The sequence below is a fragment of the Lipotes vexillifer genome, unplaced genomic scaffold (assembly GCF_000442215.2).
Source record: "Lipotes vexillifer unplaced genomic scaffold, Lipotes_vexillifer_v1.1 scaffold1019, whole genome shotgun sequence".
Classification (NCBI taxonomy): Eukaryota; Metazoa; Chordata; class Mammalia; order Artiodactyla; family Lipotidae; genus Lipotes; species Lipotes vexillifer.
In genome coordinates, this window is record NW_006776835.1 from 199399 (window position 1) to 227115 (window position 27717).

The window sequence follows — 27717 nt, forward strand, 5'->3', positions numbered from 1 at the left end:
ACGATGAAAAAGGGACCAAGAGTCCTATATATTGGCACATCAAACAACTTGGGGCATGCAACAGTGTTTGATAGATGTCAGTTAGCACTGCATATCAAGAACCACACAACGTAAGGGATTTCCCTGATGGCGCAGTGGTTAAGAATCCACCTGCCAATGCAGGGGACGTGGGTTCGACCCCTGCTCTGGGAAGATCCCACATGCCACAGAGCAACTAAGCCCGTGTGCCACAACTACTGAGCCTGCACTCTACAGTCCACAAGCCACAACTACTGAGCCTGCACTCTAGAGCCAGTGCACCACAACTACTGAGCCCGTGAGCCACTACTACTGAGCCCGTGTGCCACAACTACTGAAGCCCACACACCTAGAGCCCATGCTCCGCAACAAGAGAAGCCACCGCAATGAGAAGCCCGCGCACCGCAAAGAAGAGTATCTTCCGCTCGCCACAACTAGAGAAAGCCCGTGCCCAGCAACGAAGACCCAACGCGGCCAAAAATAAATACATTAATAAATTAATTAATTTTAAAAATGTTTAAAGAACCACACAACCTAAATGTCCATCAACTGATACATGGATAAATAAAAGGTGCTATATCCATACAATGGAATATTATTTGGTGACTCAAAGGAATGAAGTAGATACATGTTACAACACAGAGCCTTGAAAACATGATGCTAAATGAAAGAAGCCAGTCATAAAACACCACATAAATATAATTCCATTTACATAAAATGACCAGAATAGGCAAACCCATAGAGACAAAATTCGCAGACTAGTGGTTACCTAGGGTTGGGGTGGGGGGTTGGAGGAAATGGGGAATGACTGTTAGTGTGCACAGGGTTTCTTCTTGGTAGTAATGAAATGTTCTTAAATTGATGGTGGTGATGATGCACAACTCTGGGAATAGAGTAAAAGCCACTGAATTGTACACTATAAATGGATGAATTGCATGGTCAGTGAATTATATCTCTACGTAGAGAGATAAAAAGAGAACCATAAAAATACTCACTCATGTGCTTCTACTGAGTCATATCAACTGTGCCTAAATGTGCAGGTCCTTTATGGGCCCTGAGTCATATCTCAACACCCTGCACAGTCAGTATTATCACAGAGCAGAAAGTTGAGCCTCAGAGAGTTGAAGCCACACAGCTAACTAGCCACAGATCTGGAACTTAAAATCAGATTATTCTGAGTCCAAGTGCAGGGTTCTTTGGGAATGTAGCCAATGGAGAGACTTCAAAAGAGAGAGCACAGCTCCATAGACAAGGAAAATCTGGAAACAAGCTAAAAATCTTCCACTAAGGAACTAGGTGGTAATTAGCTCTTCCGGTTGCAATGGAAGATGACACAAACATTAAGATGATAAACTGGAGAATCAGGTGGGACATGTTTATAAAATAATGATACGGGAACATGCGCAGATGGTATACGTACAGTTTGATTACAGTTTTCATTTTGTTTAAACACACTTGTGTGGCCAAAAAAAAGTAGAGAACACAGAGGCAAAAATGTGCTAGGATGATGAATAGTTAAGTGAAAACCTCCCTTTCAATACCTCCTGTGTTGTTTAACAGTAGAAAAGAGAGAGAGAGAGAAAATAAACACTTGAATGGACACCCCCAACCAGAACAGCAGAACACTATGTGAAACAAAATTCATATTTTATGGAAAGCCAAGAAAAATTTAAGCATAGAAAATTTTCTCTGCCCTTTGGCCCCTCTCTCCCTTCTAGTGTGCAGTGTGCATCCGCATTATGCATTGACCAAACCTCCCCCATCAACAGGAATACCTGCTCAACCATAAAGAGGAACATTTTCCCAGCAACAAGACAACTGCTTAAAAGATAACATTCCTTCTTGATCTTATAAGGGGCCACATTGACACTTAGATCTGGATTGTGTGAACTGTCAATAATACATCATTGATGTACAGTGCTCTGTCTCAAAAAACTCATGTAACTGTGTTTTGATTTCTAATGGGTGCAAGAGTTCTTAGAGCTTTCTGAGATGCTCTTCCCAGGTTATAATCCTCAATCTGGCTCAGATAAAATTCTCCATTTCTTTCTTAGATCCACGGATTACTTTTTCATCAACAACTGTAATTATCCAATCAGGGGTGAACGGGAGAGGCCACAGCAGTGAGAGGCCCACGTACCACAAAAAAAAAAAAAAAAAAAAAAAAAAAAAAAAAGAATCTGCTGTATAAAAATAAATAAAATAAAACTCAAAAAAAGAAAAAAAGAAATGTTCTTCGTGTCCTGAACATGAAGCTTTCCTCTGTTTCCACCTCTGGTGCACACCTCCATCATAGCATTCAGCACATTTTACTGAAATTCTCTCTTTGTATATTCCTCTTCCTCACTAAACTGTGAGATCCTCCAGCAGAGCCTGTAATCACCCATCCTTGTACCCGCAGGTACCTAATACAATGCTGGACCCCCTGTAGGGCTGCAGTACATATTTTCTGAATGAAATTGACTAGACTCTCTTCATACCCACCCCCCTCTAGAGCTAGACTTTTACAGATGAAAACACTTAGCACAACCTCCTGCTCAGCATTCGTGCCCACAGTCCTCCATCTACATTCCCAGTCCACCCCACACATCCCCGAGTCCATCTTCCTGCAGCACTTATGTCATCACATTCTCTTCTACTCAAGACCTGTCTTCCCCTCCCGTCAAGGCTATGCGCCAACACACACATTCCCACCTCGGGGCTTCTCCTGTTTGCCCGTTTGCCTATCCTGAGATACCTTCTGCCTAGTCAAATCCTACCTCTGCTTAAGTTCAAGTTCTAACTCCTCCTGGAAGCTTCCCTGACCATGCAAACCCCCAGGGATCCTCGCCTCTGAATGCGTCAGCTTAGAAAGATGAGTACACAAAAAGACAATTATCTCTTTGTACCCTTTTCTTTCCTGTGTTTGTGTTTTTCCCACCCCCAAACTAGATTAATCTTCTTAAGGGCAGGGCAATATCTTACACTTCATCAGTGTGACCCACCACACCCACTGTAAAACCAGCACATGGTAGAAGCTCAAGACTTACTGGTGGTTAGGTCTGAAAAACTGACGCACAGACATGGTTAGTAATGACAACTGTTTTCCGAGTGGTACAGAGGCTGGTTCTAGGCGGGACACAGTTGGGGCATAGGTAGGAGGGTCTGTAAAAGGGGGTTAGAAATGTAAATCTGTGCCACTGAAACTTAAGCTGAGTTCTCTTTAGCACCTAAAGGTATAAACCAAAGCTTTTCAAAGTATGCCCCCCAAACCAGCAGCATAAGCATCATCCGGGAACTTGTTAGAAATGCAAATTCTCAGGCCCTACCCAGATTTCCTGAATCAAAACGCTGGGGATGGGGTCCAACATCTATGGTTTAACAAGCCCTCTAGGGGAATTCCAATATCCACTAACATTTGAGAATCACTAGCATAAACACACAAGAGAATTATCTTGGTATACCAGAAAGCTCCTTCCACCTTTAAGGACTGCCTATGGACATAATTTTTTTTTTTTTTTTTTTTTTTTTTTTTTTTTGCAGTACGCAGGCCTCTCACTGTTGTGGCCTCTTCCATTGCAGAGCACAGGCTCCAGACACGCAGGCTCAGCAGTCATGGCTCACAGGCCTAGCCTCTCCACGGCATGTGGGATCTTCCCGGACCGGGGCACAAACCCGTGTCCCCTGCATCGGCAGGCAGACTCTCAACCACTGCGCCACCAGGGAAGCCCTTATGGACATAATTTTTAACTCCTGTCTTCCTGTTTACTACTACTACTACCACCACCACCAAAATGAAAAACTGTAGTTAGGAAAATTGGCAGGGTACTTGACAACTGTTGTTGTTATTAGCATTACCAGTATTACTACTAGTACTAACAACAGTTATCAACTGCTTAGTTGATAACTCTGCTCATCTTCCTAACTACAGTTTTCAGGAGCCAGAGGTTGAGTAGAGGATAAAATCTATGAGGCAAGGGGTATAGGCATTCTTGACACTTAGAGTATGACGATGTTCCCCACTTGGCTCTCAGTCTTAAACCAGTGGTTTCGCATCACTCCTAACCACAGAGGCCACCTTCAGGCAAAGGCTCCGCCTGCCTGCCTTCTCAATCATCTTTATTTTCAGTTTGTACTTTAATCATTCTAATCTCCTACAGGAGGTCTCTAATATGTATAAAATAGATAACTAATGAAAACCTGCTGTATAGCACAGGGAACTCCATTTCGCTGTACAGGAGAAACTAACACAACATTGTAAAACAACTATGAAACATAGGAGGAGGTCTGGCTCTAATTATAGCTTTGCACCCTCAGCTATGCGACCATGGGCAGCTAGTCACCTCCCATCTATACACCCCCTTTTCCCTACCTGTAAAGTTAGAGAGCGAAGATGATCTCAAAAATTCCACCTACAAACATGAATTTAGGAGAAAAATAACATTACAGCCTCATGGACACTTGAAGTCAGGGCTGTGGATGATGGAAATATCCAGTAGAGCACTGTCCAGTGCAGTAGCCACTAGCCACATGTGAATCCTGAGCACTTGAAATGTGGCTACCATGACTGAACAACCTATTGTAACTTTATTTAATTTTAATTACTTTAAACTTAAGTAGTCCCACGCGGCCGCTGGCTACTGCAGTGCACAGAGCAGCTCTAAGTGAATTCATGAAATGCAAGCCCTTTAGAACGAAGTGAAAAGAAAAAAACTAACTTCATCTTTCAGTTTTAAAACGCTTACTTTTTTTAAATTTAATTTTATTTTTTTTAACACTGCAGGTTCTTATTATTTATCTATTTTATACATATTAGTGCATATATGTCAATCCCAATCTCCCAATTCATCCCACCACCCCCCAGCTTTACCCCCTTGGTGTCCATACGTTTGTTCTCTACATCTATGTCTCTATTTCTGCCTTGCAAACAGGTTCATCTGTACCATTTTTCTAGATTCCACATATATGCGTTAATATACGATATTTGTTTTTCTCTTTCTGACTTACTTCACGTTGTATGACAATCTCTAGGTCCATCCACGTCTCTACAAATGACCCAATTTTGTTCCTTTTCATGGCTGAGTAATATTCCATTGTATATATGTACCACATCTTCTTTATCCATTTGTCTGTCAATGGACATTTAGGTTGCTTCCATGTCCTGCCTATTGTAAACAGTGCTGCAATGAACACTGGGGTGCATGTGTTTCTTTGAATTATGGTTTTCTCTGGGTATATGCCCAGGAGTGGGATTGCTGGGTCACATGGTAATTCTATCTTTAGTTTTTTAAAGCATCTCAATACTGTTCTCCATAGTGGGTGTACCAATTCACATTCCCACCAACAGTGCAAGAGGGTTCCCTTTTCTCCACACCCTCTCCAGCATTTGTTGTTTGTAGATTTTTTGATGGTGGATATTCTGACTGGTGTGAGGTGGTACCTCATTGTAGTCTTGATTTGCATTTCTCTAATAATTAGTGATGTTGAGCATCTTTCCACGTGCCTCTTGGTCATCTGTATGTCTTCCTTGGAGAAATGTCTATTTAGGTCTTCTGCCCATTTTTGGATCGGGTTGTTTGTCAAATACTTTCATTTAAATGGCAGGAACTCTGAGCAGTCCTTGAAGTAGTCTCCGGAAGCAGAGTCCCTCTTCCTGAGTCCTCATCCCAGCCTTGCTACCAGCCAGCTTTGTGGGGGGCTAGGACTCCCTTCATCAACCTTAGCTCAATCTTACTTCTCTGTGCCCCAGTTCCTTCTGTAAAGTGCAAACCAGCCACTCTGACTTCCTCACGCCAACTGTGAGGACACATGGCAAAGCCGTACCTCAAGGAACTTAAAAGTGCCAGCCTTTTTCACAGCAAAGGAAACCATCAACACAACAAAAAGACAGCCTACGGAATGGGAGAAAATACTTGCAAATGATTTGACTGATAAGGAGTTAATATCCAAAATACATAAAAAGCTCATACAACTCTCTCTCTGTCTCTGTCTCTCTCTCTCTCTCTATACATACATATAAATATATATATATATATATATATATATATATATATACCTATTAAAAATGGCCAAAACACCTGAATAGACATTTTTCAGTTGGCCAACAGGTACATGAAAAGATGCTCAACACTGCTAATCATCAAAGCAATGCATACCAAAGCCACAGTGAGATATCACCTCACACCTGTCAGAAAGACTAGCATCAAAAAGTCTATAAATAACAAATGTTGGTGAGGGTGTGGGGAAAAGGGAATGCTCATATACTGTTGGTGGGAATGTAAACTGGTGCGGCCACCATGGAGAACAGTATGGAGGGTTCTCAAAAAAGTAAAAACAGAACTACAGATCCAGCAATTCTACTCCTAGGTATATATACAATGAAAACAGAAACACTAATTCGAAAAGTTACATGCACCCCAAAGTTCATAGCCGCGTTATTTATAATAGCCAATACATAGAAGCAACCTATGTGCCCGTCGACAGATGAACAGATAAAGAAGATGTGGTATATATGTACAATGGAATATTACTCAGCCATAAAACAGAATGAAATAATACCAGTTGCAGCAACATGGATGGACCTAGAGATTATCATATTAATTGAAGTCAGACAGAGAAATACAAATATCATATGACATCACTTACATGTGGAATCTAAAAAAATGATACAAAGGAACTTATTTACAAAACAGAAACAGACTTACAGACATAGGAAACAAATTTATGGTTACCAAAGGGGAAGGTGGGGAGGGATAAATTAGGAGTTTGGAAGTAACATATATACAAACTACTATGTATAAAATAGATAAACAAGAAGGTTCTACTGCATAGCATAAGGAACTATATTCAGTATCCTGTAATAAACTATAATGGAAAAGAATTTGAAAAAGAATATATATATATACACACACACATATATATAACTGAATTATTTTGCTGTACACCAGAAACTAACACAACATCGTAAATCAACTATACTTTGATAAAATAAAATAAAACACAAAAAAAATGAAATTTTGCCATTTGCAAAAACATGGATGGACTTGGAGGGTATTATGCTTAGTGAAATAAGTCAGATAGAGAAAGACAAATATTGTATGATATAAGTGATACAAATATGTATCACTTATATATGGAATCTAAAAAATAAAACAAAGAAGTGAATATAACAAAACAGAAAGAGACTCACAGACATAGAGAACAAACTAGTGGTCACCACTGAGGAGAGGGAAGGGAGAAGGGATAAAATAGGAATAGGGGATTAAGAGGTACAAACTACTATGTATAAAAGAAATAAGCTACAAGAATATATTGTGGGCTTCCCTGGTGGCGCAGTGGTTGAGAGTCTGCCTGCCAATGCAGGAGATACGGGTTCAAGCCCTGGTCTGGGAAGATCCCATATGCCATGGAGCGACTAGGCCCGTGAGCCACAATTACTGAGCCTGCGCATCTGGAGCCTGTGCTCCACAACAGGAGAGGCCAGGATAGTGAGAGGCCCGCGCACCGCGATGAAGAGTGGCCCCCACTTGCCACAACTAGAGAAAGCCCTCGCACAGAAACGAAGACCCAACACAGCCATAAATAAATAAATAAATAAAATTAAAAAAAAAAAAAAGAATATATTGTACAGCACAGGGAATGTAGCCAATATTTTATAATAACTTTAAATTGAGTATAATCTAAAAAATATTGAATCACTATGTTATACACCTGAAACTAATATAGTACTATAAATCAACTATACGTCAGTTAAGAAAAAAAAGAAAGGAAGAAAAGTGTCAGCAAACACATGTTACTGTCATCACCCAGCACTGCTGTAGTGACCTTCCTGAAACCTCAGTAAATGGCCCTTTAACCACTGGGAGGCTGAGGAGAGGGTACAGATACCGTGGTCAGGGGCAAGTGTAAGGGAGAAAGTTTCAGGCAGCCAAAAATTCAAACATTCATCAAACATGCGACAAAATATTCTACATGGCTTACATGCATTCAATAAATGTGATATATCAATCAGTCAACAATTCCACTTTCCAGAATTTATCTAAAAATTATACTGGTATGAGTGTGGCACTGGAGTTTGTCTTTTTTACTGCAGAATCTTCAGTGTCTAGAACCATACTTGGCAGATAGAAGGTGAGTAAATGAGGTGTGCAGATGTATATACAAGGATGCGCATTGTAGTAACAACCTCAATGTCACCGGTTAAATTCATTATGGTCCATCCATAGTTGGTCTATGCAGCTGTTAAAAAGAACATCTCACACACACACATACACACACACACGGATCTGGGAAAATGCACAAGATTAAAAAATCAAATTGCAGAACAACATTCTGATCCCATCTACATGCACAGTCTGATCCAATCTACATTTTAAAAAATACAGAACGTGCATATGTATGGCTGTGTGTGCACAGACAGTTTCTGGAAGGATATATGGAAACTTAATAATGGTCCCTTCTGAGGCCTGGGGCTAGAAAGATTCAGGAGGATGGGGGAGGAAACTTTACAGTGCACTATTTGATTTTTTTGTTTTATCCACTAGTTTTCTTTTTCAACTATTAAAGTTAACCTGATCATGTCACCTGGCCGATAAATATATTCCCCGAGGAAATGAGAGGGCAATGTTTACAATGTAATGTAATTGGGGAAAACAGGATATAAATTATATCTCCAGTGTCATCATAACGGCAAACAGACAAAAAGAAAGCACGGAAGCAAAACCATTTTTAGACCCTATAAGGCCTGAGGCCCCTGCCACCCCTACCCCCAGACGATCCACAAGGTGGCAACCAAATCACTGAGGAGACAAATCACTTCCACAGCCAGAGTGCAGGAAGCAGTCACAGTGACACTGCAAACGTCCTGAGGAGTGAGACAGGTCCTACCCTTCATTCTGAGGGAATACAGAGCGGAGTGAGCCCGCCTTAACTCTGCCTCAGGGCTGAGACCTTGTCCTTCCTTACCGAGATTTTAGACATTAAGTGGGTCTGTGTAATCTTGAAAGGCAGAAACTGGCAGCTTAAAGGACACTAGGTGCCTTCAAGACTTAGTAATTGGGCAGAAAGGTGAAACCAGGCATAGGGCTTCCCAGCAGCTGAGATGTCTCTGATTTACTTGCAGCAGCTCTAAGGAAGCATATCCCTTAAGAAAACAGAAGTGTTTTTCTGGGAAAAGGGGCAAGAAAAAGTAAAGAACCTAAGGGCTGGAAGGCCTTGAGATAGCAGCTAGCCCAGTGCTTGCATTGCTAGGAAAGGAACTGAGGCCCAGATAAGAATGCATTCCTTCCAAAACAACTGCAGACCCAGGAAGGGGGGCGCTGTCGAGTGACCAGAGTTATAAGTTTCCTGGCAGCAACTGGGAAAGCAAGATAGGTTTGAGAAATTATCCATTCTGGAAAAATACAGTTGTCTGCACGTGACATGGAAGCCACAGGAAACAAAGGTCCAGTCCCTGTAAGTGTTCCAGCCTCACGTGAATAAATCATGATTCCATCGTGAGTGGGTAGAGATCTCCCGCCTCAGGACTAATTAGTCATTGCACTTAACAAACCCCAACCTTCTTTGGGTGTGACTGGCAGCTTTGCCAGAAAGAAACACCTTCCAGCCAGGGTCCTGAGCTGGAGGCTTGGCTGCCTGAGTCCTCCCTGGAGGTGCAGTGACTCCGGTCAAGTGTTCATTTACTTCATTTTCCTCTAACCAAGGGCTCCAAGATGGCCTTCCCGCATCCCAGAGCACCTGACCCTTGGGAAGTGGGGTTATCTCCAGGACTGCTTACAGAGAAAAGTGTGATCCATCCTGCAGTCTGGTGTTCTAGTACTACCTGAGGAGACAGCAGTGCTGCGGGCAGAGGTGGAGGAGTGAGTATCTCCAACCCTCCCTCAGGCATGGGGAAAAACTTCCTGCCGCATCACACACCATCCTTCAGAGACCTGAGGGCTGTTGGGACAATCATCCAACGTTCAATCTAAAAGGGAGCTTTGAGAGTATCTAACAGTCCAACACTCTGGTTTCCAGAGGAAGAAATGAGAACACAGGAAGTGAGTGACTTGTTCAAAGCCACCAGATAATTCAGGAACAAATCACCCCCTCCTGGGTTTTCATTTCTTCTTCTGGAAAACCCGTGTTGGATTATTAAATACTCTCGAAGGTCCCTTTCAGGTTGAACACTGTGTGACTGTCCCAACAGTTCTCAGGTCTCTGAAGGAGACTTCAGGTTCTGGGTGAGGCCAGGAGCCCAAAACACTTTCCTACGCCAGGTGAGCAGCCAATGGTATTTACCAATAGGTACTGAATATTTACCAAAGACCACAGGCAAGGTACCACGGGGGAGCTGACGTCTAACTGAAAAAACAGATCTGATCCCTCAGAAAAGTCAAGACCATTAAATAAAAACAAGATGTGCCACCTTTGAGGAAGGAGAGAGAAATTACCAGACAAGCAAGGGGCATGGAGAAAGGAAGCGTCCTAAGAGGAGGTGGGCAGGAAAGGATGAGGTGATGTGGGCAGAAGAGCAGAGCAGGTCCCTGCAGGGTGGTGAGGTGGCAGGAGAGGGCACCACATGGTCAGGGACCTGTGCCAGCTGCGGTCTTGCAGGAGACCACAGCCTGGCTGACCCACAGGGCCCTGCCCTGCCAAGGACACCCTCTCTCCTGCCTATGCCATGCAGGACAAGGACAGTATGTCCCAGGTGGGAATTACCACTCCGAAGTTCAAAAGCAGCTAACCCCAGGGCTCTATGAGCTCTTTTTTTTTTCCCCAAGTTAAATGCATTTTATTTTTTAAAAGTCCATTCATAAAATTGAATGATTAATTCACGCTGCACAGCAGCTAATGACTACTGCATGGAGTGAAAATGAAGTGCACAGTGGCTCAGATAAAGGTCCTCATAAGGATGCTCCCTTTAGCCATGAGCTTGAACTGGAATTTTGTTTTTTAAGAGTTGATAAGCCTATAGTAGCACACTCCTCCCTGGCAGTAATCAAAACCTTCTGCCACTGCCAAAGCTACTGCTGCTGCTGGAACCACCATTGCCACCTTGGTTTCGGGGTTTGGCAAAGTATGGGCCTCCACCACCATAGGGGCCAGAACTTCTGCCTCCAAAGTTTCCTCCTTTCATGGGTCCAAAATTTGAAGATTGATTGTTGTAACTGCCAAAATCATTGTAGCTTCCACCACCTCCATAAGTGCTTCCATCATTACCAAATCCATTATAGCCATCCCCACTGCCACCATATCCCCCACTACCATGGCTGCCACCAAAGCCACCTCGATCACTGAAGCTTCCTCCACGACCACCACCAAAGTTTCCAGAACCACTTCGACCTCTTTGGCTGGATGAGGCACCAGCCATCTCTTGCTGAGATAGGGCTTTCCTTACTTCACAGTTGTGGCCATTCACAGTGTGGTATTTCTGAATGACAATCTTGTCTACAGAGTCATGGTCATCAAAGGTTATAAAAGCAAAGCCTCTCTTTTTGCGACTGCCTCAGTCAGTCATGATTTCAATCACTTCAATTTTCCCATACTGTTCAAAATAATCTCTTAGATGATGTTCTTCAGTGTCTTCTTTAATGCCACCAACAGAAATCTTTTTCACAGTGAAGTGGGCACCAGGTCTTTGAGAATCTTCTCTTGAGACGGCCCTCTTTGGTTCCACCACTCTTCCATCCACCTCGTGTGGCCTTGCCTTCATGGCCGCATCCACCTCCTCCACAGTGGCGTATGTGACAAACCCGAAGCCTCTGGAGCACCTGGTGTTTGGATCCCTCATTACCACACAGTCTGTGAGCGTTCTCCACTGCTCACAATGGCTCCTCAGACTGTCAATCACTTGTTTCAAAGCTCAAACCTGCGATGAAGAGCTTCCGCAGCTGTTCGGGCTCTTTGGGTGACTCTGACTTAGACATGACGGTAGTGGAGGGGGCGGGGAGACGTCAACGATGCTTACTCGGCGGCGTCCACGGGCAGAAAGGCTCTATGAGCTCTTAATACGGGGTCCTCCCACTGCTGGTCTACAGGGGGCCAAGACCCACTTGACCATAAGGCTCAGGAAGAGCCTTTGAAGGTTGCACATTGAAGGTTGTCTCATCTTCTGCAGAGGCTGGCTCTGCTGGGCCCGGGACAGTCTTGGGTTGCTTGCATCTCCCTGTGCCCAGGGAGCCTGCATTCCAACACAATGGCAGGTCCACATCATAAACTGGATGCAAACCTCCCTGCCTTTCCTGGTCTGGAGTCAGAAAACCTTGGTTCAACTTCTGGTGCTGCCTCTTCCTAGCTGTGTGACCAGGTCACTTAACATCTCTGATCCCTCATTTTCTCTTCTGTAAAATAGGGTTAATTGTCCCTGCCTATCTAGAAATGTAGCCACAAGAATTGAATGAGATAATGTATGTGAATGTTCTTCATAAACTGTAAAGTTCTATACAAATGTAGGTGATTATTACGATTATCATTATTATGTCAAAAAACAGATACTCACATTGGTGTGAGCCTCAGAGAAACCCAGACTCCTGGGCCAGAAGGAGAATACAGATGCCACGACTCCTTTCAATTTTGGTAACTTTGAAGCCTTCTCCATCAAATTTCAAAATCCTATATGGTTTTGCCAGGAAACCAAATATGTTCTAGCCACCACTCTGGAGAACCACAAGATAAGCCATTTCCATAACGGGTGCTGCTGGGCTTCAATCAACTCAGCTGCTTGGGCCAAAAACATAGTTTTTTAAAAACACCACATACCACAATTCAGCCCCTCCCCCAAAACTCACATCCTTTCTCCTAAGAAAACAAAATAAGTGGAGACCAACTTTAACCGATGAACTTCAACTCTGAGGCATTCATTCTCAGAAGGCAAGCCTTCCCGGGTGAAGGGGGCAGACAAAGCATTCTCCAGGGAGGTTACAGTAGAGAGATTTCCAGAGGAGCTGGGCAAGGAAGTGAGGCTCCTGGCCAGTCCCAAGGGCTGTGAGGACAGGATCTTTGGGCCCAAAGAGGCGATCGGTCAGACACAGAAATTAGCTCTAGCAAGCCAGCTAAAAAGCTAAACCACCATGAGACTCTTTTACTGGTTGTTTTAATTAACCAGGTACAAAGTAGGCCTACAGACCAATTTCTCCTCCTCCACAGGCCCTGACTGTGCAGCCCCAAACTTCAGCTGCCCCCCAACAAATGACCTACCCCATCACACAAGGGATGATGAGGATGAAGGGCCGTTTGGACTGGCCAGAAGGAACCTCAAAGAAGGCTCACCTGTCCCATGGTTCTTGTGGCCCCAATGGCCCCACTGGGTGGCCCCAGGGCCGAGGAGGGCAGATGGACCCAGTCCTGGGGTCAGGGCTGGCACACAAGGATGCTACCTGTAGCTACTCGCAGATGATTTACACTTGGGGCTGCGTCTTCCTCCAAAGACCCTCAGTCCTAGATGGAGACTGCATGCATCTTGTTAGCTCAGGCTCCCTTTGCAGGTGTCTGTGCTCTCCTGTAAAACCCTAAATTGCTTGAGAGGCAGCCTGGCAGGGTGGGAAAAGCAAATGCTTTGCAGTCAGGCAGATGTGGGTTTGAATCCAGAGCTTGCTGCTGATGGGCTCTGAAGTTTTGGGAGGTGACTCTCCTAGCCCTGCTTTCCTCATCCCTAAAAGGTAGCTAATGCCTATCACACAAAGTTTTGGAAGGATTAGTAATATGTGGAAGGTTCCTGGCATATGGTTGGTATTTAATCAGTGATAATTATTATTATTAATATAATGGCACTCCCACCCCTGCCCTCCAAATTCTAAGGCCTAGTCCCTCTTGCATACCTGGCTCCTGCTACCTTACCAGAACCACTGGAGCCACTTACCGGAGTGCCCTGTGCTCAGACCTGCCCAGTTCTGGGCCAAGCCGGGCCTGGTCACTGTAGAATACAGGGCTGGCAAACAGAAAGCACTCAAAGCAGTGTGCGTTTACATAGGAAAAAAAAAAAATCCTGCTATCTCAAGTGACTGGGATTTTATCCCACCACGTTCTGCTTTCATGGGTACAAATCAATACATAAACACGCTTAGATCAGGGTTTATTCTGAAGAGTACCTTCTCTCATATGGAGTTTTCTTGGGTTTTGAGAGCTACGTTACCATACAATGGCCAGTAGGCAGAACACAAAGATCTGAAGTACTTAGAAAATTCTGAAAATTCCTTCAGACTCTTCAAAAAAGGGTATTTTGTTTCTAATACATTACCTTTTTCTGATTATAAGTAATGTGATTGTTGTAGACTGTGAAAAATAGTTTTTAATTACTGGCAACTTCACCATCTCTAGAGAATGTCACAGTGAATGTTTTGGTGTATTTCCTTACAGTCTTTTTTCTCTATCCTTCAAGAATGTAAGTATCCATTCATTTAAAAGTGAACGATGAACCAGCAGGCCAGCCTATGCCAACGGGACAGCGGCCGTGGATCAGCCGTGAAGGCTCCCTTGTCCTATTTTCAGCTCTCCCCAGCCCTAAACAACGTATTTGTCAATGATACGCCCACAGATTGCGTAACTACATCTTGTCTTATCAGGGCTTGGTGAACTTCTACCCTTTGAGTGAGTTAACACAGTCATCTCTGCTTTCCATTTTCGTGCCACAGAGTCAATATTTACTAGCCGTGTTGCTAAAACAGGCCCTGGGCACAGCCTCGATGCCAAGCATCCCTGTCTAATCTCAGCAACAGCAGTCTCAGTGGCACCGGAGGCTTTACTGTGCCACGGCCCTTGGTGACTCCTGCCCTGGTGAGTAGGTGGCTTCTGACCCAGCAAGGATGCTTCACATGATCATAAAGTCACAGGAGACTAGTGCTGGAAGGCACGTAAACATTAGCGATGGGAAACCGAGATCCCCTGGGGAGGGAAAGGATTTGCCTAAGCACATGCAGCTGCAGAACGAAAGCCAGGACGCCTTCACTCCCACACCAGCTCTCGCTGCATGGTCTTGCTGAATGCATCGACATGGAGAGAGAGCTGGGGTGGCAGTGGGGGACAGAACCCATTTCATCAGGACTGGAAATTGGGCAAGTGCTGCCCTAAGATGGTCAGTTTCACAGAGGGGTCTTCCCAAGACTGCCCTGGTCTCTTACAGTGATGATTCAGGTGATCCCATGGCATCATCAATTCTCTTGCCTCTTGCTAGAATTCATTCATTCATTCACTCATTCATCTATTCGTATGACAAATCTTTATGGAGCCCAGTCATGGGACATTACTTGCTTCAACAAAGCAGTGTCACTTGGCCCACCTTTTCTGGAAGGATCTCTTTGCAGCTGTCCAAAGAGACAGACACTAAATAACAAGGTCAGGTCCTACTGTATAGCATAGGGAGCTATATTCAATATCCTGGAATAAACCATAATGGAAAAGGATAAGAAAAAAGAATATGTTATATATCCATATAACTGAATCAGTTTCCTGTACACCAGAAACTAACAGAACATTATAAATCAACTATACTTTTTTTTTTTTTTTGGCAGTATGCAGGCCTCTCACTGTTGTGGCCTCTCCCGTTGCAGAGCACAGGCTCCAGACGCGCAGGCTCAGCAGCCATGGCTCACGGGCCCAGCCACTCCGTGGCATGTGGGATCTTCCTGGACTGGGGCACGAACTCGTGTCCCCTGCATCGGCAGGCAGACTCTCAACCACTGCGCCACCAAGGGAGCCCGTATACTTTAACTTTAAAAAAGAGAGACAAACAGACCCATCACGTAGCCCCAAGAAGTCTGAAGCTGAAAGGAGTGAAATGTAGGAGAATCACGTTTTGGGGGTAGATCTCTGACAGCAGGCCTCTGAAGAAAGTCCCTACTCTCAAGAGCACCTCGGGTACTAACAGGAACAAGTCAAAAGCGAAAGGGTTGGTGACTTGGTGTGATATCAAATACCTGTAGTGTTTCTGTGGAATAATAGAAAGAGGAAGCACCAGGAGCAAGGAGACCTGCAATCAGGTTCCACTTGCACCACCAAAGTGCTGCATGACCCAGAAAGGGAAAGTGTCTCGCCCAAAGTCACAAAGCATATTGACAGCTAAAGTGGGACTTGAATCAAGGTCTTTAAGTCCATGGCTGATGGCTCAGATGCCACAGATGAATCTTTGCATTTCCCTTATCCTCAGAAAGCCCCAAGAAAGCCACCACCATGACCTGGAACTTCCACGGCACCTCCTCAGTTGAGATTGGTCGCTGCCCACAAGGGGAAGCTCTGGCATCTTCTCTGTCTGGGACTAGATACCCCGCTGGGGTTCGCAGAACCAGGCTCAGCCACTTCCTGGAGAAGCAGGAGCAGGACAGAGGCCACAAGGCTAACACCAGTGCAGGAAGAAGCTGTGATGTACGGCAATTCTGGCACATGAACGGGGAGAACAAGTGAGCATTCTGTACAGCTGCTGGGATGTCAAACAGCTCTGCACACTTGGCCTGTTCCCCTGCTCCACCCCCTCCAGGCAAGAAAACAAAGAAGGTCGTGTGAACAGGACTGTGATGAAAATAATGCCACTGCATTTCTACCTTCTCCTGGGCTTGGAAACACAAACTCAAGCCCTCAGGGGCACAGTGCTGGCTGAGTACAATTTATGGTTACACCAGCCCCTGTGTTTACTGAGCACCTACTATGGATCCAGCTCTATGCTAGAGGTGGTGGAAACACTAAGAATGATAAACCTTGGCCTCTGCCTACAAGGGGCTCACAGTTTGGCTCAGAATACAGAAGGAACCTCCAGGAAGCCTTCTGCTTCAGAACAATTATGTATGAGGCAGAGATTGTAAGGGCTATGGATGCTGGAAGCTGGATAGATGGCTGAAGCTGGGGGAAATACCCATGGGAAGGCTTCAGAAGGACAGGAGGGATTTTCAATGGACTTGAGGGCTGAGTACAACTAGTAAAAGAAAGGAAGGAAGATGAGAGAGAAGGTGCTCAGAAGGAGGAAAAGAACATGTCATTAAAAGGTTTGGATGTGGAATCGAAAAAATGACACAAATGAACTTATTTACAAAACAGAAACAGACTCACAGACTTAGAAAACAAACTTATGGTTACCAAAGGGGAAAGGCGGAGGTTGGGATTAACATAAACACACTACTAAACCTAAAAGAGATAACTAATAAGGACCTGTTGTATAGCACAGGGAACTCTACTTAATACTCTGTAATGACCTATATGGGAAAAGAATCTAAAAAGGAGTGGATATATGTATATGTATAACTGATTCACTTTTCTGTACACCTGGAACTAACACAACATTGTAAATCAACTATACTCCAATAAAAATTTTTTTTAAAAAGGCTTGGACAATCTTGGCAATGCTATAGGCTTCTGGGCAATCTCGCAGAGAGAAAAGAAATGTACAACACTGTTATTGTTAAATGAGCACCTGCAGTTATTAACATTTGAATAGTTTTAAGTTTTGAGAAGCCCACGCACTGAAGAGTAGCCCCCGCTCGCTGCAACTAGAGAAAGCAACGAAGACCCAACGCAGCCAAAAATAAATAAATTAATTAATAATAAATTAATAAATTTAATCTAAAAAAAGAGAAAAGGGTCATGGGAAGTGGCCCAGTGAGGACAATGACAAATGACTCTTTCCAAACCTCCCAGGGTATCTGCCAGAATTTTTCTGGCAAAAGAGATGGGAGACTCACTGCAGGAACCAGTGTGAATCCTCACCATCACTTTACCTTCTCTCTTAGGGGCTGCCACCCTGATTTGCTAATCTTTCTACAAGGGTTTACTGAGTCCTTTCTTTCTGTGTGAAGGATACAAGTCAGTGAAGCCTCCATCCCTCCTTTGAGAAGCTTCCAGGTCCTCATCCTCTCACATTCTTTTTTTTTTTTTTTTGCGGTACGCGGGCCTCTCACTGTTGTGGCCTCTCCCGTTGCAGAGCACAGGCTCCGGACGCACAGGCTCAGTGGCCATGGCTCACAGGCCCAGCCGCTCCGCGGCATGTGGGATCTTCCTGGACCGGGGCACGAACTCATGTCCCTTGCATCAGCAGGCGGACTCCCAACCACTACGCCACCAGGGAAGCCCCCCTCACATTCTTTATAGCGATTCACTCCTCACTGGGCCACCTCCCATGACCCTTTCCTTTTTTCTTTTTTTAATTAATTAACTTATTTATTTATTTTTGGCTGCACTGGGTCTTCGCTGCTGCGCGTGGGCTTTCTCTAGTTGCGGCGAGCAGGGGCTACTCTTCGTTGCGGTGCGCAGGCTTCTCATTGCGGTGGCTTCTCTTGTTGTGGAGCACGGGCTCTAGGCATGCGGGCTTCAGTAGTTGTGGCACGTGGGCTCGGTAGTTGTGGCTTGTGGGTTCTAGAGCGCAGGCTCAGTAGTTGTGGCGCACGGGCTTAGTTGCTCCACGGCATGTAGGATCTTCCCAGACCGGGGATCGAACCTGTGTCCCCTGCATTGGCAGGTGGATTCTTAACCACCGCGCCACCAGGGAAGTCCCCCATGACCCTTTTCCCCATTCAATCCCAAAACCTTTCTTCCAGCTTAAAACCAGTATGAAATCCAAACTCCTGAGCATGAAATACTTAAAAAGCAATTTGTTCTATATGACATAAGAAATACATGTTTAAAGTTTTTTAAAGAAAATACAGAGAGTATAAGTAAAAGACAATTAAATCAACCACAGTCCTAACTTCCCCTCATCCTTCCCACCTCCCCTCACTGTGATCAATACCAACACTAGTAAAACTTTAATGGCAGCTTAGACTTTTGTCCATCCCCTCCTTGCTACTCCAGGCTCACGCACTGCCTCCCTATCAGAACACGTCATCCAGTTTCTGGGGGACCCACTCTCACAAACACACCTTGCATTTTCCTGTCTATTTGGGAGGCTCAAGTCCACCTATTCCTAGAATGCCCACACTCACTACTCGGCCTATTCAAATCCCACCCATCCTTCAGTGCCTCACTTAGCTCTCACCTCCCAAAACCTTTTCTGACTGTGCCAGTCCATGGAGGTAGCCACGTTCTGAACTAGCATCACATAGATTGTCTGGAATGTTCTTTTGGCTGCACTATGTTCTGACAGCCCTTGAATTGCTGCTGAGCCTGATACTCTCAATGGGCTGTTTTGGTTATTTGTTTGTTTGTTTATATGCCCCTGCAACCTCTCTTTAAGCTCCTAGAAGGTATAAACTATATCTCTGCACTCACTCTCCTCTCCACCCCTCCCTATGCCCATCGAAGTACCTCCTGCCCAATAGATGTTTGATGGGTATTTCATAGAATCATGACATTTTAGAGCTGAGGGGGGAAATGGAACTGAGAACCAGAGAGGAAGAGAAACTTGATTAAGGTCACAGTGCAAAGCCAGAATAGAGACCCTGGGAGCCAACTGAAACCAGAACTCATTCGAACATTTATTGTGTACCTACTATGTGCCTATCACTGGGTAAGGCACTGGGAGATAAAAGAGAATGACCTCCGGATCCTATGATTGGAAAGCTCACTGGACTGCAAGCTGCTTTAGGGGAGCTTTTTGTTAAGGGGCGATGCCAGAGACGGCGGGAACAGACTCAAAGGCAAATAATGACGACTAGGGAATCCACAACATGCTGTAGGAACGCAGAACAGGTGTACCCAACCCTGCCTGCAGTCAACATGCCTGCAGTAGTCAGGACAGGCCTCTGTAAGGAAGCAGAACTTGGGCATGGGTAGAACTGGAGCAGGGCTCCGGGCATGGGTGAGACACAGATAACACAGGGAAGGCATGCAACCTAGGCTCTTTGAGGAAAAGGCGGTCACTGGAAGGATACACACAGGAAGAAAGTGAACCTAGAAGCCACAAAGGAATTAGCTCGTGGAATCACTGCCTCTTCTGTGGCAGCCCCATTCCCCCCTCACTGTGCGTCAAGTCTCAGAGAGAGGCCATCTAATTGGCTTTTGGCTAATACATCACTGGTCCTAGTGGGCAGAGCTTTTTCAGCCCAGCCATCTCATAGGACACCAAATAGCCAATGAATGGGTCACTCTTGGGTCAAGTGACCATCCCTGTTCCAACCAGGGGGCCATCCCTGCACAAGAGACAGTCCAGCTCCACTCTATGGGGCAGGGGGCTGTGAGGGGCTCACGGCAGAAAAGGAAAGAGGGTAGTTTTAGCAAGAAAGGAATATCGGGTATGGCAGACACCATGCACAAGTGAGGGGGGGTGGGAATCCCAGCGGGGGTCTTTGTGAGCGAAGACAGAGGTAAAATTAACATGGCCCACTGTGATAGAGGATAATAAAGAGACTTGCTGAATCAGGGAAGGAAGGAGTAAACCAACAGCTCTGGGAGCTTACGTTGTGTCTCAAGTACCATTTTGAAGAAGTGATCTTGGATCCAGGTGTACAGTCTACACAAATTGGGACACTTTAAAAAATATGGATGCCAGAACGCCACCCCAGACCTTCTAAATCTGAATCCCTGGCATGTATACATGTGTGTTTGTTTTAAACCTCCTCTGTGATTCATATATACTACCCAAGATGACAATCACTGTGCTACATGTTTCGCTCATAATCTCACTCAATCCTCTAGAGTCAGGAGAGATGGAGGTTCAAATCCTGGCCTGATAAGGTAGGTGGTATGTTCTCAATTTCACAGATGAGAAAACCAAGGCTCAGAGAGGTGAAGTAACTTACCCAAGGTAACACAGGCAGTGAGTAGTAAAACTGGGATTCGTACCTAGGTTTAATACCTGAGCCTGAGAGACAAATTCTTGACTGGGTACTGGAGAGGGGTGGATCAGCTGCCCCAGAGATGGTCCAGCCGCAGAACTTCCTGGATAGTAACAACACTGGGAACCAGGGGAATTGGGGTGGCGGTTGGTGGAGCCAAACCCGCTTAGCCAGGGCCTGGCAGTGCTTCCTGACCAGCAGAAAGCTGAAATCTCAGAGGCATGTGTGGAACCCAGGAAGGCTCTTACATCAGGGCTCAGCTGAACCATCAGAAAGAATTTCACAATTCCAAACTCTGGAAACACTGCTGATTTAGCTGGGTCCAAAGATGTCTTATACAATCTCCTTCTCTAAGAAATCTTTTCAAGATTGCTACTTGGACCTGTGTTTACAAACCCCTGTGGACACCAGCCTTATCTCCACTCCACCTGGCCGCCCTGCTCTCAAGGGTAGGGCTGGGTCTCTGTGCCTCTGTTTGCATATCTGTAAAATGGGGACGGTGACTTCCTCCCTGCCCACCTACTCCAATGTGGAGGCTCATGATCAAATGAGGTAACAGAGGAGAAGCAGCCCAACCCAGCTCCTCCCTATGAGCTCTTCAAAACAACTGACCGCTGGGCTTTTAGCATCACCTTGTCCATATCTGCAACCGTTTGCTGGGTACTTCCCACATGCCAGGCTATGCCCCTTACATCTGTGCTAGGAATGGGAAAAGAATCACTTTGAAAGCTGCTCAGAACTGTTACTGGTAATAAGGAAGGCAAAAGACTCTGAAATGGGGTGGAGGTGGGGTGGGGGGATGGTCAGAGACGGCTTTTTGCATGGGAAAAACTTTAAAGGATCTTTGGTTCTGGAAAAGAGAGGGCCAGGGTCCTTTCAGGGAGAGGCTATAACAAGGACCTAAACTTCCTATATGTGAAAGAATAGGGGGTCTCTTTGGGGAGGTAAGTATAAGGATGGTAGCAGATCTCAGGCCTGGGGAGGGGTCCTGGAAGGCCCCAGCATCATGACAGATGGCAGGAGTCAGGGGAGCGGAGGTATCTATTACCCCACTTGAAGTTGTTTCCTTCTCTGTGCAGAAATTCCTCTCACTACCCGAAACTCAGTTTATCCTGCAAGCAGCCTCAGTGGCAAGGGAGGCACTCAGATACGGGCCCGAGTCCGTGCCTGAGACAGGGTCACAGAGGGAGCGCTGCCTTGTCTCGAAGGAGAAAGAGGTCCTGAGTCCAAGGACCTAAGGCATCAAGGAGGATGTGAGCCCTCCCTGGGGAGACCCAGAAATGCTCAGTCAGGAACAGGACTTCCTGTTGTCCTGGAATGGAATGCTCATTATTCTTATTTGGACATTAAAGGAGGGGACCCCAGAAGGCTGGAAAACAACCCTGTGAGAAATGGGACCATCTTAGCACAAAGAAACGGAGCCTATGAGTGTGAAGCTGCCCCAGGTCCAGCGGCTCACAGTAGCAGAGCCAGGATCACACCTGGGCCCCGTGGCTGCAGCACCCAGAGTAGTCACCACCAGGCTAGGGCTCATCAGCCTGCTGCCCCGAGCCCGTCCTCCTGCTGGGGCCCTCAGCTGCCTTTCCCCCTCTGCCCTGTCTCCCTTTCTCCTCCAAAACACCAGTAGGAGCGTTTGCCTCCCAGGACCATACTGTAGCCACTGAGCAGCCAAGTTCTCCTCTTTAGCTGGTGGGCCCTGGGTCCAGGGTGCCAAATAAACCTTACCCCCAGGAGGGAAGGATAATTCATCACCCTCCAGGCCCTGTGGCCAGGCCACCAAAGACCAGCAGCTCAGGATTCAAGATTAGGGTTCTGAGGTCTCAGGCTTAGATGCAGGCAGCCAGGGGGTGGGCCAGGGGAGCAGTGTCAGCCGTGGAAATGGATTAAACAAGGACAACTGGGCTCTCAGCAGATTCCCCAGTAAACCACTAAACAATAGTATCCACCTCCTCCCCTGTCCTCTGGAGGGGAGCCCAGGGTCACAGGAAGAAAGAAAAATCTTGGGCAGCTTGGTACCCCCGCCCCAAAGAGCACTGGACCAGGGGGCAGAAGGCATGGGTTTAAATCCCAGCTCTGACACGTCCCTCGGCAAGTTAGTTAAGTTCTCCAAGCTTCAGCTTCCTTATCTGCAAAGTGGGAGAAACACCGTAGGGCTGCAAGAGGATTAAACTAGGTAACAGCCCATGACCAGTGCAGGGCCAGGTTTAGAGAGGATGCACAATCCCTAATACCCAGACCTCCCTTCCCATCTTCCACCCCAGCACTCCCTGCAGGACAGGACAGACTGACGTGGACAGTGGTTCTGAAACTGGGCTTCTCGGAGGTTCCTCACAGGCTGTGTGAGACGGAGGGCAGGGAAGGGGCGCAGGTGGACCGCTGCTCACCTCTTCTTCCTCCTTTTACATAACTGCACCTCACTTTGATCTGTTTCTATCCTGTCCCCCACCCCAGAATAAGTCACTTTTTTAAAGTTTTGCGGCTTAACTAGTAAACCATACTGGAGTAGATCAGGAGTAGACACACTTTTTCCACAGTCAGATGGTAAATACTTTAGGCATTGAGAGCCGAGAAGTAAAATCCAGGATATTATTATTATTTATTAGTAGTAGTAGTAGTATTTTTGGCCCTGCACCATGTGGGATCCCAATTCCCCAACCCGGGATCGAATCTGCACCTCCTGCGCTGGAAGCACAGAGTAGGTACTTACATAACAAAGGAGAAAACTAAATTTCCACAAAATTTTAACTGATGAAACTCAAAATATAATAAGAATTGCATTTGTCTTATTCTGTTTTGTTTGTTTTTTGTAATACAGGTCTGCCATGAGAAGAATGGAATTGCAGGGGCAGATAACAGTTTGCCTAATTGGGGTCGAAAGTTAGTGTTCCAACCATCAAATCTATTGCAACTGGTCATCTATAAAACCCATTCTTTCGGTGTCTGTGACCACCTAGAGGGGTGGGAAAAGGAGGGTGGGAGGGAGGCTCAAGAGGGAGGGGATACGGGGATATATGTATACGTATAGCTGATTAACTTTGTTATACAGCAGAAACTAACACAACATTGTAAAGCAATTATACTCCAATATGAAGTTAAAAAAAAACACACACACTTTGTAAAAAAAAAAAAAAATTCTTAGTTCCAGGGCCATTGAAGTAAAGCAATACTCCAATATGAAGTTAAAAAAAAACACACACACTTTGTAAAAAAAAAAAAAAATTCTTAGTTCCAGGGCCATTGAAAGTAGGTGGCAGGCTGGATTTGACTATAGGGCTATAGTTTCCCATCCCCTGGACTAGACAAGGTCGGAGCCCTTGCAGGTTAAAGTTCTTGGGCTTTAAAGCCTGTTGAAGGCTGCTCTGGGGGCTAGAGCAATCTCCAGAAGAGAGACTCTGATGGCTGCAGCATCTCCTCTGTGGGAGGCTCTGGAGGGCTTCACATGACCTCCCACCTGCACTGCCAGAGCCCTGGTGCTTTACTGCAGCTGAGGTGATGGGTACCTAAGGCCCTAACACCCACCACTGGCCACGGCTCTTACCCCTCACCTTGGTCTCCCCAGCAAGGGAGAATACAGGGAAACCAACCTCTCTCCTTCGTCCTCAAAACACACTTCTCCCCAAGCACCCCCTCTCCCAATAGCACCTCACAGAAAACTTTCTTATAGAACCATTCCAGGGAATTCCCTGGTAGTCCAGTGGTTAGGACTCTGGGCTGTCACTGCTGAGGGCCCAGTTTCAATCCCTGGTCTGGGAACTAAAATCCCACAAGCCATGTGGCCAAAAAAAACCCCACAACATTCCAGCCAGCTTCTAAAAGTAGAGACAAAGAAGTGGAACCCTTTGCCAGAGTTCTGGGGTCCCCCAAAGACCTTGAATCTCCTCTACCTCTTGGGGGAGGAAGGCAACACCATCCGTCTACAGGAAGACCTCTGCCTCTACTCCTGACGGGGCCTCATTTTCATCACTTATAAAATGCGAATGATTATACTTGCCTTACCTGCCTTGTGTTGCTATCAGAACTTCAAAATATCTATGAAAATGAAATAGAAACACCATGAAAAAAGGTAAAGTAGCACAGAGAACAAGATTTGGAATTAAGGGAGAAGCACAGAAGACTTCAACCACGTTAAATCTCTCCACAGTGAAAACATTAAGGTATCTTTACAGAACTCTTAAACTGCACAAAAATACACAAAAATGACAAAGGGGTATTGGCAAAGCCATAAGGAAATAAGCACATGCTGGTGACCTGGTAAACTGGTTCGGTATTTCCAGTTTCAACCATTACACAAATCAGCCATAACCTCTGACCTCGTATTCCACCTCTGAGAATACACTGGCAGAAATAATGCAGAGAGAGGAAATTAACAAATAATGTTCACAGAAACACTTATTTTTAGTAGTGAGAAACAATAGGGAAAGTTTAGTAAATTGGGGATGTTTGTATACAGCAGATTATTATGAAGTTAATGAAAACATACCGACTGCATCTATTTGTTTTAAAAGGCCAGTATTCATCAAAAATATCTTGTCATGAAAGTCAAAGAAAGGCTGAGGAACTGTTTCAGATTAAAGGAGACTAAAGATATATGACAAGGAGATGCAATATATGATCTTCACTGGATCCTGTTTAGCAGGGAGAAAAACTGCTAGTTAGGGGACTTCCCTGGTGGTCCAGTGGGTAAGACTCTGTGCTCCCAATGCAGGGGGCCCAGGTTCAATCCCTGGTCGGGGAACTAGATCCCACATGCATGCCGAAACTAAGACTTTGCATGCTGCAATTAAGGAGCCCGCCTGCTGCAACTAAGACCCGGCACAACCAGATAAATAAATAAAGTATTTTAAATAAATATATAAATGAAAAACACTAGCTGGGGAGTGGGAGGTACAAACAGTTGGGTGTAAGATAGGCTACAACGATGTATTATACAACACGGGGAACATATCCAATATTTTGTAATAACTGTAAATGGAGTTTAACCTTTTAAAATTGTATAAAATAAAAAAAAATTTTTTTTAAAGAACACTAATGGGAAAATTGACAAAATTGGAACAAGAATGATAACTTAGATAAAAATATTGTATCAGAGTGAAATGTCCTGAATTTGAAAGTTGTACCGTGGTTATGAAAGAGAACGCCCGTGTCCTTAGGAGATGCATAATGAAGCATTGAGGATAAAGAGGCATAATGTCCGCAACCAACTCCCAAATGGCTCGGAAACAATAATAGGTAAGTAGGTAGGTAGATAGGTAGATAGACAGACAAAAAGAAAGAAGAAACTGAAGGAAAGAAAAAGAGGGAAGAAAGGCAGTAGGAGAAGGAGAAAGTGGGGAAGGAGGGAGACAGCAAGAGAGGAGGTGACAAAATGTTAAAACCTGGTATGTCTATTTGGGAGGCTCAAGTCCACCTATTCCTAGAATAGAATATACAGGAGTTCCTGTATATAAAGGATATACAGGAGTTCTGTTATTCTGAAAATGTTGCTATTAAATTTGAAATTATTTTGAAACAAAAATATTTTTAGGTTATACGGACTCTGGATACATAAAACAATGTTGAGTCAAAGAACAACACAATGCAAAATGTACACGCTGGCGATATATAAGTAGAAAGGAAAGCCTGTCCCATAGATACAGGTATATAACGGTTTCAATTATCCTCACATAGGACCTCCCTCTCGCTCTTACAATTTTCATAATGCAAACTGAGCTCAATGAGACTGCTACCTCGGGGCAAGCGGTTTGCACCAAGTGCCAGCTTCTGACTGAAGCATGTGCAATGCAGCCACTTTGTCTGAGTGGCTTTGTGCTTTGTTTGCCTGACAATGGGTGATAAAGGCGCCTCCCTCCTTCTTCCAGGGCCTCTGTCATCCAGGGCCTCTGTCATCCAGGGCCCCTGCAGTCGCCTGTCCTCCTGGCATCCCCCTCCCTTCACCTCTCTCCACGCGCCCTCTTGCCCAAGCCCGGGCCTGCTGCTTCTCAGTCTTTGGCAGAGCCCTGACCTTGAGGTGGTTATGTGCCATCTCCAGGATTACACCGTGAGGAGCTGCCCCACACAGGGTGACAGCTTCCTCCGCTGAACAACTGGCACATGTTTGGGGGTCCCCCTATTAGCTTGTGGCCAGTTCCAACGTCTCATTTCATTAGCTTTTGAGGAGAGTACCCCTGTGCCACAACTGAGCCCTAATCTCTTCTGGGGTAAGGCCTGAGCCCTAAGTCTCCTCTATCCATCATGGTGCACAGCACACAGTGGGTGCCTGGGAAGAGTCTCTGGACTGTGACAATGAGTACAGACGTGCACTTACACATCCACACATGCTCACTCACGTTTTGGAAACCACTGGCTTGTCTGGGGCGCAGCTGTGGCCCAAAAGACTTCCTTGCCACTAACACCAAGCTGAGGGCTTCCTGGGCCCGGCACAGACGAGCTCGGTGTTAGCAGTAAGAAAGCTTTTTTGGCATGAGTGACCAGCCGCCACTGTAAAACTTCTCTGAGCCTCAGTTTTCACAACTGTGAAGTGGGAATGTGATCCAGCTCATATTGCTCTGGAAGATGAGAAGTACTCGGCACAGATACTAACATGCGGCCAGAAGATTCTTAACTTAGGTGGGTCACTTTCACTTTCCAGCAGCAGGAAATATAAGCATGTGTGTGATCAGACAAGCACAAGAATCCCAGCCCAGGGAGGCAAACAGGGCTCTGGCTAGAGAAGTTTCTGGCTTTTATTTCTGACTTTCTCTGAGATTTGCTGTGTTGCACGAAGTGGAATTTCCCACTTGCCTTCTCCTTGATACGGTAGGTGGTCTGTATTTCTTGAGCCAGTTACCTAACATTTTGGAGACTGAATTTCTTCATGTGTAAAATGGGAATAGCAGCTGCTTCACAAGATGCTACCAGGATTAAATACAATAATGTGTGTCCACTACTATATATAAAACAAACAACAAGGGCCTACTGTATAGCACAGGGAAGTATATTCAATATCTTATAATAACGTATAATGGAAAAGAATCTGAAAAAGAATATATATATACATATATATATATATGTA

General features: G+C 45.2%; 1 protein-coding gene, 1 non-coding gene and 1 pseudogene across 2 annotated transcripts in view; 1 reads left to right on the top strand and 2 right to left on the bottom strand.

Moving 5' to 3' along the window:
• Window positions 1–27717, bottom strand: part of DAPK2 (death associated protein kinase 2) — a 115651-nt gene that overhangs the window by 80423 nt on the left and 7511 nt on the right. The window lies entirely within an intron of this gene.
• On the bottom strand, window positions 10976–11903 carry LOC103083741 (heterogeneous nuclear ribonucleoprotein A1 pseudogene; annotated as a pseudogene).
• TRNAG-CCC (transfer RNA glycine (anticodon CCC)) lies at window positions 25329–25401 on the top strand. The gene has a single exon. It is a non-coding gene; the product is annotated as a tRNA-Gly (tRNA).